Source organism: Phoenix dactylifera, chromosome 4 (genome assembly GCF_051530095.1).
Source record: "Phoenix dactylifera cultivar Ajwa chromosome 4, Ajwa_hap1_PhDact_Kaust_v1.1, whole genome shotgun sequence".
Taxonomy (NCBI): domain Eukaryota; kingdom Viridiplantae; phylum Streptophyta; class Magnoliopsida; order Arecales; family Arecaceae; genus Phoenix; species Phoenix dactylifera.
In genome coordinates this window covers 34,532,811-34,542,468 of record NC_143193.1, presented here as the reverse complement: position 1 = coordinate 34,542,468, position 9,658 = coordinate 34,532,811, and the positions used below count along the sequence as shown (strand labels likewise).

The window sequence follows — 9,658 nt, the reverse complement described above, 5'->3', positions numbered from 1 at the left end:
AGAACGGCCCCGGCAGCGCGAATGTCTCGGGCCGTCGAGGTCTGCTGCTTTGTCATAAAAGGGAGTTTCGAAGGGCATGCCTTGGGTGCGATCATACCAGCACTAATGCACCGGATCCCATCAGAACCCCGCAGTTAAGCGTGCTTGGGCGAGAGTAGTACTAGGATGGGTGCCCCCCTGAGAAGTCCTCGTGTTGCACCCTTTTTATTTTTTGCCCGCTTTTTTATTTTTTGATAATATTTATTTTTAATTTTTTGGCTTTTGGCTTTTCCGCTTCGGATAATTTTTCTCCCCCGACAATAAACTGAGTCCGGAGACTGGCGGTGCCATGCCGCATAGCGGGACCAGCGCGTTGAATCCTACGCCAGAACGGCCCCGGCAGCACGAATGTCTCGGGCCGTCGAGGTCTGCTGCTTTGTCATAAAAGGGAGTTTCGAAGGGCATGTCATGGGTGCGATCATACCAGCACTAATGTCATGGGTGACCCCCTGGGAAGTCCTCGTGTTGCGCCCTTTTTATTTTTTGCCCGCTTTTTTATTTTTTGATAATATTTATTTTTAATTTTTTGGCTTTTGGCTTTTCCACTTCGGATAATTTTTTCCCCCCGAAAATAAACTGAGTCCGGAGACTGGCGGTGCCATGCCGCATAGCGGAACAACGCGTTGAATCCTACGCCAGAACGGCCCCGGCAGCGCGAATGTCTCGGGCCGTCGAGGTCTGCTGCTTTGTCATAGAAGGGAGTTTCGAAGGGCATGTCATGGGTGCGATCATACCAGCACTAATGCACCGGATCCCATCAGAACTCCGCAGTTAAGCGTGCTTGGGCGAGAGTAGTACTAGGATGGGTGACCCCCTGGGAAGTCCTCGTGTTGCACCCCTTTTATTTTTTGCCCGCTTTTTTATTTTTTGATAACATTTATTTTTTATTTTTCGGCTTTTGGCTTTTCCTCTTCGGATAATTTTTTTTCCCCGAAAATAAACTGAGTCCGGAGACTGGCGGTGCCATGCCGCATAGCGGAACAGCGTGTTGAATCCTACGCCAAAACGGCCCCGGCAGCGCGAATGTCTCGGGCCGTCGAGGTCTGCTGCATTGTCATAAAAGGGAGTTTCGAAGGGCATGTCTTGGGAGCGATCATACCAGCACTAATGCACCGGATCCCATCAGAACTCCGCAGTTAAGCGTGCTTGGGCGAAAGTAGTACTAGGATGGGTGACCCCCTGGGAAGTCCTCGTGTTGCACCCCTTTTATTTTTTGCCCGCTTTTTTATTTTTTGATAACATTTATTTTTTATTTTTCGGCTTTTGGCTTTTCCTCCTCGGATAATTTTTTTTCCCCGAAAATAAACTGAGTCCGGAGACTGGCGGTGCCATGCCGCATAGCGGAACAGCGTGTTGAATCCTGCGCCAGAACGGCCCCGGCAGCGCGAATGTCTCGGGCCGTCGAGGTCTGCTGCTTTGTCATAAAAGGGAGTTTCGAAGGGCATGCCTTGGGTGCGATCATACCTGCACTAATGCACCGGATCCCATCAGAACCCCGCAGTTAAGCGTGCTTGGGCGAGAGGAGTACTAGGATGGGTGACCCCCTGGGAAGTCCTCGTGTTGCACCCCTTTTATTTTTTGCCCGCTTTTTTATTTTTTGATAATATTTATTTTTAATTTTTTGGCTTTTGGCTTTACCTCTTCGGATAATTTTTTCCCCCCGAAAATAAACTGAGTCCGGAGACTGGCGGTCCCGTGCCGCATAGCGGAACAGCGCGTTGAATCATACGCCAGAACGGCCCCGGCAGCGCGAATGTCTCGGGCCGTCGAGGTCTGCTGCTTTGTCTTAAAAGGGAGTTTCGAAGGGCATGTCTTGGGTGCGATCATACCAGCACTGATGCACCGGATCCCATCAGAACTCCGCAGTTAAGCGTGCTTGGGCGAGAGTAGTACTAGGATGGGTGACCCCCTGGGAAGTCCTCGTGTTGCACCCTTTTTATTTTTTGCCCGCTTTTTTATTTTTTGATAATATTTATTTTTAATTTTTCGGCTTTTGGCTTTTCCTCTTCGGATAATTTTTTTTCCCCGACAATAAACTGAGTCCGGAGACTGGCGGTGCCATGCCGCATAGCGGGACCAGCGCGTTGAATCCTACGCCAGAACGGCCCCGGCAGCGTGAATGTCTCGGGCCGTCGAGGTCTGCTGCTTTGTCATAAAAGGGAGTTTCGAAGGGCATGTCATGGGTGCGATCATACCAGCACTAATGCACCGGATCCCATCAGAACTCCGCAGTTAAGCGTGCTTGGGCGAGAGTTGTACTAGGATGGGTGACCCCCTGGGAAGTCCTCGTTTTGCACCCTTTTTATTTTTTGCCCGCTTTTTTATTTTTTGATAATATTTATTTTTAATTTTTCGGCTTTTGGCTTTTCCTCTTCGGATAATTTTTTTTTTCCGAAAATAAACTGAGTCCGGAGACTGGCGGTGCCATGCCGCATAGCGGAACAGCGCGTTGAATCCTACGCGAGAACGGCCCCGGCAGCGCGAATGTCTCGGGCCGTCGCGGTCTGCTGCTTTGTCATAAAAGGGAGTTTCGAAGGGCATGTCATGGGTGCGATCATACCAGCACTAATGCACCGGATCCCATCATAACTCCGCAGTTAAGCGTGCTTGGGCGGGAGAAGTACTAGGATGGGTGACCCCCTGGGAAGTCCTCGTGTTGCACCCTTTTTATTTTTTGCCCGCTTTTTTATTTTTTGATAATATTTATTTTTAATTTTTTGGCTTTTGGCTTTTCCACTTCGGATAATTTTTTCCCCCCGAAAATAAACTGAGTCCGGAGACTGGCGGTGCCATGCCGCATAGCGGAACAGCGCGTTGAATCCTACGCCAGAACGGCCCCGGCAGCGCGAATGTCTCGGGCCGTCGAGGTCTGCTGCTTTGTCATAAAAGGGAGTTTCGAAGGGCATGTCATGGGTGCGATCATACCAGCACTAATGCACTGGATCCCATCAGAACTCCGCAGTTAAGCGTGCTTGGGCGAGAGTAGTACTAGGATGGGTGACCCCCTGGGAAGTCCTCGTGTTGCACCCCTTTTATTTTTTGCCCGCTTTTTTATTTTTTGATAACATTTATTTTTTATTTTTCGGCTTTTGGCTTTTCCTCTTCGGATAATTTTTTTCCCCCGAAAATAAACTGAGTCCGGAGACTCGCGGTGCCATGCCGCATAGCGGAACAGCGCGTTGAATCCTACGCCCGAACGGCCCCGGCAGCGCGAATGTCTCGGGCCGTCGAGGTCTGCTGCTTTGTCATAAAAGGGTGTTTCGATGGGCATGTCATGGGTGCGATCATACCAGCACTAATGCACCGGATCCCATCAGAACTCCGCAGTTAAGCGTGCTCGGGCGAGAGTAGTACAAGGATGGGTGACCCCCTAGGAAGTCCTCGTGTTGCACCCCTTTTATTTTTTGCCCGCTTTTTTATTTTTTAATAATATTTATTTTTAATTTTTCGGCTTTTGGCTTTTTCTCTTCGGATAATTTTTTTCCCTCGAAAATAAACTGAGTCCGGAGACTTGCGGTGCCATGCCGCATAGCGGAACAGCGCGTTGAATCCTACGCCAGAACGGCCCCGGCAGCGCGAATGTCTCGGGCCGTCGAGGTCTGCTGCTTTGTCATAAAAGGGAGTTTCGAAGGGCATATCATGGGTGCGATCATACCAGCACTAATGCACCGGATCCCATCAGAACTCCGCAGTTAAGCGTGCTTGGGCGAGAGTAGTACTAGGATGGGTGACCCCCTGGGAAGTCCTCGTGTTGCACCCCTTTTATTTTTTGCCCGCTTTTTTATTTTTTGATAATATTTATTTTTTATTTTTCGGCTTTTGGCTTTTCCTCCTCGGATAATTTTTTTTCCCCGAAAATAAACTGAGTCCGGAGACTGGCGGTGCCATGACGCATAGCGGAACAGCGTGTTGAATCCTGCGCCAGAACGGCCCCGGCAGCGCGAATGTCTCGGGCCGTCGAGGTCTGCTGCTTTGTCATAAAAGGGAGTTTCGAAGGGCATATCATGGGTGCGATCATACCAGCACTAATGCACCGGATCCCATCAGAACTCCGCAGTTAAGCGTGCTTGGGCGAGAGTAGTACTAGGATGGGTGACCCCCTGGGAAGTCCTCGTGTTGCACCCCTTTTATTTTTTGCCCGCTTTTTTATTTTTTGATAATATTTATTTTTTATTTTTCGGCTTTTGGCTTTTCCTCCTCGGATAATTTTTTTTCTCCGAAAATAAACTGAGTCCGGAGACTGGCGGTGCCATGCCGCATAGCGGAACAGCGTGTTGAATCCTGCGCCAGAACGGCCCCGGCAGCGCGAATGTCTCGGGCCGTCGAGGTCTGCTGCTTTGTCATAAAAGGGAGTTTCGAAGGGCATGCCTTGGGTGCGATCATACCAGCACTAATGCACCGGATCCCATCAGAACCCCGCAGTTAAGCGTGCTTGGGCGAGAGTAGTACTAGGATGGGTGCCCCCCTGAGAAGTCCTCGTGTTGCACCCTTTTTATTTTTTGCCCGCTTTTTTATTTTTTGATAATATTTATTTTTAATTTTTTGGCTTTTGGCTTTTCCGCTTCGGATAATTTTTCTCCCCCGACAATAAACTGAGTCCGGAGACTGGCGGTGCCATGCCGCATAGCGGGACCAGCGCGTTGAATCCTACGCCAGAACGGCCCCGGCAGCACGAATGTCTCGGGCCGTCGAGGTCTGCTGCTTTGTCATAAAAGGGAGTTTCGAAGGGCATGTCATGGGTGCGATCATACCAGCACTAATGTCATGGGTGACCCCCTGGGAAGTCCTCGTGTTGCGCCCTTTTTATTTTTTGCCCGCTTTTTTATTTTTTGATAATATTTATTTTTAATTTTTTGGCTTTTGGCTTTTCCACTTCGGATAATTTTTTCCCCCCGAAAATAAACTGAGTCCGGAGACTGGCGGTGCCATGCCGCATAGCGGAACAACGCGTTGAATCCTACGCCAGAACGGCCCCGGCAGCGCGAATGTCTCGGGCCGTCGAGGTCTGCTGCTTTGTCATAGAAGGGAGTTTCGAAGGGCATGTCATGGGTGCGATCATACCAGCACTAATGCACCGGATCCCATCAGAACTCCGCAGTTAAGCGTGCTTGGGCGAGAGTAGTACTAGGATGGGTGACCCCCTGGGAAGTCCTCGTGTTGCACCCCTTTTATTTTTTGCCCGCTTTTTTATTTTTTGATAACATTTATTTTTTATTTTTCGGCTTTTGGCTTTTCCTCTTCGGATAATTTTTTTTCTCCGAAAATAAACTGAGTCCGGAGACTGGCGGTGCCATGCCGCATAGCGGAACAGCGTGTTGAATCCTACGCCAAAACGGCCCCGGCAGCGCGAATGTCTCGGGCCGTCGAGGTCTGCTGCATTGTCATAAAAGGGAGTTTCGAAGGGCATGTCTTGGGAGCGATCATACCAGCACTAATGCACCGGATCCCATCAGAACTCCGCAGTTAAGCGTGCTTGGGCGAAAGTAGTACTAGGATGGGTGACCCCCTGGGATGTCCTCGTGTTGCACCCCTTTTATTTTTTGCCCGCTTTTTTATTTTTTGATAACATTTATTTTTTATTTTTCGGCTTTTGGCTTTTCCTCCTCGGATAATTTTTTTTCCCCGAAAATAAACTGAGTCCGGAGACTGGCGGTGCCATGCCGCATAGCGGAACAGCGTGTTGAATCCTGCGCCAGAACGGCCCCGGCAGCGCGAATGTCTCGGGCCGTCGAGGTCTGCTGCTTTGTCATAAAAGGGAGTTTCGAAGGGCATGCCTTGGGTGCGATCATACCAGCACTAATGCACCGGATCCCATCAGAACCCCGCAGTTAAGCGTGCTTGGGCGAGAGGAGTACTAGGATGGGTGACCCCCTGGGAAGTCCTCGTGTTGCACCCCTTTTATTTTTTGCCCGCTTTTTTATTTTTTGATAATATTTATTTTTAATTTTTTGGCTTTTGGCTTTACCTCTTCGGATAATTTTTTCCCCCCGAAAATAAACTGAGTCCGGAGACTGGCGGTCCCATGCCGCATAGCGGAACAGCGCGTTGAATCATACGCCAGAACGGCCCCGGCAGCGCGAATGTCTCGGGCCGTCGAGGTCTGCTGCTTTGTCTTAAAAGGGAGTTTCGAAGGGCATGTCTTGGGTGCGATCATACCAGCACTGATGCACCGGATCCCATCAGAACTCCGCAGTTAAGCGTGCTTGGGCGAGAGTAGTACTAGGATGGGTGACCCCCTGGGAAGTCCTCGTGTTGCACCCTTTTTATTTTTTGCCCGCTTTTTTATTTTTTGATAATATTTATTTTTAATTTTTCGGCTTTTGGCTTTTCCTCTTCGGATAATTTTTTTTCCCCGACAATAAACTGAGTCCGGAGACTGGCGGTGCCATGCCGCATAGCGGGACCAGCGCGTTGAATCCTACGCCAGAACGGCCCCGGCAGCGTGAATGTCTCGGGCCGTCGAGGTCTGCTGCTTTGTCATAAAAGGGAGTTTCGAAGGGCATGTCATGGGTGCGATCATACCAGCACTAATGCACCGGATCCCATCAGAACTCCGCAGTTAAGCGTGCTTGGGCGAGAGTTGTACTAGGATGGGTGACCCCCTGGGAAGTCCTCGTTTTGCACCCTTTTTATTTTTTGCCCGCTTTTTTATTTTTTGATAATATTTATTTTTAATTTTTCGGCTTTTGGCTTTTCCTCTTCGGATAATTTTTTTTTTCCGAAAATAAACTGAGTCCGGAGACTGGCGGTGCCATGCCGCATAGCGGAACAGCGCGTTGAATCCTACGCGAGAACGGCCCCGGCAGCGCGAATGTCTCGGGCCGTCGCGGTCTGCTGCTTTGTCATAAAAGGGAGTTTCGAAGGGCATGTCATGGGTGCGATCATACCAGCACTAATGCACCGGATCCCATCATAACTCCGCAGTTAAGCGTGCTTGGGCGGGAGAAGTACTAGGATGGGTGACCCCCTGGGAAGTCCTCGTGTTGCACCCTTTTTATTTTTTGCCCGCTTTTTTATTTTTTGATAATATTTATTTTTAATTTTTTGGCTTTTGGCTTTTCCACTTCGGATAATTTTTTCCCCCCGAAAATAAACTGAGTCCGGAGACTGGCGGTGCCATGCCGCATAGCGGAACAGCGCGTTGAATCCTACGCCAGAACGGCCCCGGCAGCGCGAATGTCTCGGGCCGTCGAGGTCTGCTGCTTTGTCATAAAAGGGAGTTTCGAAGGGCATGTCATGGGTGCGATCATACCAGCACTAATGCACTGGATCCCATCAGAACTCCGCAGTTAAGCGTGCTTGGGCGAGAGTAGTACTAGGATGGGTGACCCCCTGGGAAGTCCTCGTGTTGCACCCCTTTTATTTTTTGCCCGCTTTTTTATTTTTTGATAACATTTATTTTTTATTTTTCGGCTTTTGGCTTTTCCTCTTCGGATAATTTTTTTCCCCCGAAAATAAACTGAGTCCGGAGACTCGCGGTGCCATGCCGCATAGCGGAACAGCGCGTTGAATCCTACGCCCGAACGGCCCCGGCAGCGCGAATGTCTCGGGCCGTCGAGGTCTGCTGCTTTGTCATAAAAGGGTGTTTCGATGGGCATGTCATGGGTGCGATCATACCAGCACTAATGCACCGGATCCCATCAGAACTCCGCAGTTAAGCGTGCTCGGGCGAGAGTAGTACAAGGATGGGTGACCCCCTAGGAAGTCCTCGTGTTGCACCCCTTTTATTTTTTTCCCGCTTTTTTATTTTTTGATAATATTTATTTTTAATTTTTCGGCTTTTGGCTTTTTCTCTTCGGATAATTTTTTTCCCTCGAAAATAAACTGAGACCGGAGACTTGCGGTGCCATGCCGCATAGCGGAACAGCGCGTTGAATCCTACGCCAGAACGGCCCCGGCAGCGCGAATGTCTCGGGCCGTCGAGGTCTGCTGCTTTGTCATGAAAGGGAGTTTCGAAGGGCATATCATGGGTGCGATCATACCAGCACTAATGCACCGGATCCCATCAGAACTCCGCAGTTAAGCGTGCTTGGGCGAGAGTAGTACTAGGATGGGTGACCCCCTGGGAAGTCCTCGTGTTGCACCCCTTTTATTTTTTGCCCGCTTTTTTATTTTTTGATAATATTTATTTTTTATTTTTCGGCTTTTGGCTTTTCCTCCTCGGATAATTTTTTTTCCCCGAAAATAAACTGAGTCCGGAGACTGGCGGTGCCATGACGCATAGCGGAACAGCGTGTTGAATCCTGCGCCAGAACGGCCCCGGCAGCGCGAATGTCTCGGGCCGTCGAGGTCTGCTGCTTTGTCATAAAAGGGAGTTTCGAAGGGCATATCATGGGTGCGATCATACCAGCACTAATGCACCGGATCCCATCAGAACTCCGCAGTTAAGCGTGCTTGGGCGAGAGTAGTACTAGGATGGGTGACCCCCTGGGAAGTCCTCGTGTTGCACCCCTTTTATTTTTTGCCCGCTTTTTTATTTTTTGATAATATTTATTTTTTATTTTTCGGCTTTTGGCTTTTCCTCCTCGGATAATTTTTTTTCTCCGAAAATAAACTGAGTCCGGAGACTGGCGGTGCCATGCCGCATAGCGGAACAGCGTGTTGAATCCTGCGCCAGAACGGCCCCGGCAGCGCGAATGTCTCGGGCCGTCGAGGTCTGCTGCTTTGTCATAAAAGGGAGTTTCGAAGGGCATGCCTTGGGTGCGATCATACCAGCACTAATGCACCGGATCCCATCAGAACCCCGCAGTTAAGCGTGCTTGGGCGAGAGTAGTACTAGGATGGGTGCCCCCCTGAGAAGTCCTCGTGTTGCACCCTTTTTATTTTTTGCCCGCTTTTTTATTTTTTGATAATATTTATTTTTAATTTTTTGGCTTTTGGCTTTTCCGCTTCGGATAATTTTTCTCCCCCGACAATAAACTGAGTCCGGAGACTGGCGGTGCCATGCCGCATAGCGGGACCAGCGCGTTGAATCCTACGCCAGAACGGCCCCGGCAGCACGAATGTCTCGGGCCGTCGAGGTCTGCTGCTTTGTCATAAAAGGGAGTTTCGAAGGGCATGTCATGGGTGCGATCATACCAGCACTAATGTCATGGGTGACCCCCTGGGAAGTCCTCGTGTTGCGCCCTTTTTATTTTTTGCCCGCTTTTTTATTTTTTGATAATATTTATTTTTAATTTTTTGGCTTTTGGCTTTTCCACTTCGGATAATTTTTTCCCCCCGACAATAAACTGAGTCCGGAGACTGGCGGTGCCATGCCGCATAGCGGAACAACGCGTTGAATCCTACGCCAGAACGGCCCCGGCAGCGCGAATGTCTCGGGCCGTCGAGGTCTGCTGCTTTGTCATAGAAGGGAGTTTCGAAGGGCATGTCATGGGTGCGATCATACCAGCACTAATGCACCGGATCCCATCAGAACTCCGCAGTTAAGCGTGCTTGGGCGAGAGTAGTACTAGGATGGGTGACCCCCTGGGAAGTCCTCGTGTTGCACCCCTTTTATTTTTTGCCCGCTTTTTTATTTTTTGATAACATTTATTTTTTATTTTTCGGCTTTTGGCTTTTCCTCTTCGGATAATTTTTTTTCCCCGAAAATAAACTGAGTCCGGAGACTGGCGGTGCC

The 9,658-nt window shown here is 49.6% G+C and overlaps 24 non-coding genes across 24 annotated transcripts; all 24 read left to right on the top strand.

The window, feature by feature from the left end:
• Positions 1 to 83: 83 nt before the first annotated feature.
• Positions 84 to 202, top strand: LOC149756026 (5S ribosomal RNA). The gene has a single exon (XR_016406480.1). It is a non-coding gene; the product is annotated as a 5S ribosomal RNA (ribosomal RNA).
• Positions 203 to 759: 557 nt separating this feature from the next.
• On the top strand, positions 760 to 878 carry LOC149756025 (5S ribosomal RNA). Its single transcript, XR_016411794.1, has one exon. It is a non-coding gene; the product is annotated as a 5S ribosomal RNA (ribosomal RNA).
• A 246-nt stretch (positions 879 to 1,124) lies between these two features.
• Positions 1,125 to 1,243, top strand: LOC149756024 (5S ribosomal RNA). Its single transcript, XR_016406306.1, has one exon. It is a non-coding gene; the product is annotated as a 5S ribosomal RNA (ribosomal RNA).
• Positions 1,244 to 1,489: 246 nt separating this feature from the next.
• LOC149756023 (5S ribosomal RNA) lies at positions 1,490 to 1,608 on the top strand. The gene has a single exon (XR_016406244.1). It is a non-coding gene; the product is annotated as a 5S ribosomal RNA (ribosomal RNA).
• A 246-nt stretch (positions 1,609 to 1,854) lies between these two features.
• LOC149756022 (5S ribosomal RNA) lies at positions 1,855 to 1,973 on the top strand. Its single transcript, XR_016411685.1, has one exon. It is a non-coding gene; the product is annotated as a 5S ribosomal RNA (ribosomal RNA).
• Positions 1,974 to 2,220: 247 nt separating this feature from the next.
• On the top strand, positions 2,221 to 2,339 carry LOC149756021 (5S ribosomal RNA). Its single transcript, XR_016404027.1, has one exon. It is a non-coding gene; the product is annotated as a 5S ribosomal RNA (ribosomal RNA).
• A 246-nt stretch (positions 2,340 to 2,585) lies between these two features.
• LOC149756020 (5S ribosomal RNA) lies at positions 2,586 to 2,704 on the top strand. The gene has a single exon (XR_016406297.1). It is a non-coding gene; the product is annotated as a 5S ribosomal RNA (ribosomal RNA).
• Positions 2,705 to 2,950: 246 nt separating this feature from the next.
• On the top strand, positions 2,951 to 3,069 carry LOC149756019 (5S ribosomal RNA). The gene has a single exon (XR_016401775.1). It is a non-coding gene; the product is annotated as a 5S ribosomal RNA (ribosomal RNA).
• A 246-nt stretch (positions 3,070 to 3,315) lies between these two features.
• On the top strand, positions 3,316 to 3,434 carry LOC149756018 (5S ribosomal RNA). Its single transcript, XR_016406023.1, has one exon. It is a non-coding gene; the product is annotated as a 5S ribosomal RNA (ribosomal RNA).
• A 246-nt stretch (positions 3,435 to 3,680) lies between these two features.
• LOC149756017 (5S ribosomal RNA) lies at positions 3,681 to 3,799 on the top strand. The gene has a single exon (XR_016411783.1). It is a non-coding gene; the product is annotated as a 5S ribosomal RNA (ribosomal RNA).
• A 246-nt stretch (positions 3,800 to 4,045) lies between these two features.
• Positions 4,046 to 4,164, top strand: LOC149756016 (5S ribosomal RNA). The gene has a single exon (XR_016411772.1). It is a non-coding gene; the product is annotated as a 5S ribosomal RNA (ribosomal RNA).
• Positions 4,165 to 4,410: 246 nt separating this feature from the next.
• LOC149756015 (5S ribosomal RNA) lies at positions 4,411 to 4,529 on the top strand. The gene has a single exon (XR_016406478.1). It is a non-coding gene; the product is annotated as a 5S ribosomal RNA (ribosomal RNA).
• A 557-nt stretch (positions 4,530 to 5,086) lies between these two features.
• Positions 5,087 to 5,205, top strand: LOC149756014 (5S ribosomal RNA). Its single transcript, XR_016411765.1, has one exon. It is a non-coding gene; the product is annotated as a 5S ribosomal RNA (ribosomal RNA).
• A 246-nt stretch (positions 5,206 to 5,451) lies between these two features.
• Positions 5,452 to 5,570, top strand: LOC149756013 (5S ribosomal RNA). The gene has a single exon (XR_016408908.1). It is a non-coding gene; the product is annotated as a 5S ribosomal RNA (ribosomal RNA).
• Positions 5,571 to 5,816: 246 nt separating this feature from the next.
• On the top strand, positions 5,817 to 5,935 carry LOC149756012 (5S ribosomal RNA). The gene has a single exon (XR_016405372.1). It is a non-coding gene; the product is annotated as a 5S ribosomal RNA (ribosomal RNA).
• A 246-nt stretch (positions 5,936 to 6,181) lies between these two features.
• LOC149756011 (5S ribosomal RNA) lies at positions 6,182 to 6,300 on the top strand. The gene has a single exon (XR_016411684.1). It is a non-coding gene; the product is annotated as a 5S ribosomal RNA (ribosomal RNA).
• A 247-nt stretch (positions 6,301 to 6,547) lies between these two features.
• Positions 6,548 to 6,666, top strand: LOC149756010 (5S ribosomal RNA). Its single transcript, XR_016404026.1, has one exon. It is a non-coding gene; the product is annotated as a 5S ribosomal RNA (ribosomal RNA).
• Positions 6,667 to 6,912: 246 nt separating this feature from the next.
• On the top strand, positions 6,913 to 7,031 carry LOC149756009 (5S ribosomal RNA). The gene has a single exon (XR_016406296.1). It is a non-coding gene; the product is annotated as a 5S ribosomal RNA (ribosomal RNA).
• Positions 7,032 to 7,277: 246 nt separating this feature from the next.
• On the top strand, positions 7,278 to 7,396 carry LOC149756008 (5S ribosomal RNA). The gene has a single exon (XR_016401774.1). It is a non-coding gene; the product is annotated as a 5S ribosomal RNA (ribosomal RNA).
• Positions 7,397 to 7,642: 246 nt separating this feature from the next.
• LOC149756007 (5S ribosomal RNA) lies at positions 7,643 to 7,761 on the top strand. Its single transcript, XR_016406022.1, has one exon. It is a non-coding gene; the product is annotated as a 5S ribosomal RNA (ribosomal RNA).
• A 246-nt stretch (positions 7,762 to 8,007) lies between these two features.
• On the top strand, positions 8,008 to 8,126 carry LOC149756006 (5S ribosomal RNA). Its single transcript, XR_016411764.1, has one exon. It is a non-coding gene; the product is annotated as a 5S ribosomal RNA (ribosomal RNA).
• Positions 8,127 to 8,372: 246 nt separating this feature from the next.
• LOC149756005 (5S ribosomal RNA) lies at positions 8,373 to 8,491 on the top strand. Its single transcript, XR_016411760.1, has one exon. It is a non-coding gene; the product is annotated as a 5S ribosomal RNA (ribosomal RNA).
• A 246-nt stretch (positions 8,492 to 8,737) lies between these two features.
• Positions 8,738 to 8,856, top strand: LOC149756004 (5S ribosomal RNA). Its single transcript, XR_016406477.1, has one exon. It is a non-coding gene; the product is annotated as a 5S ribosomal RNA (ribosomal RNA).
• A 557-nt stretch (positions 8,857 to 9,413) lies between these two features.
• Positions 9,414 to 9,532, top strand: LOC149756003 (5S ribosomal RNA). The gene has a single exon (XR_016411756.1). It is a non-coding gene; the product is annotated as a 5S ribosomal RNA (ribosomal RNA).
• The last annotated feature ends 126 nt before the right edge of the window (positions 9,533 to 9,658 follow it).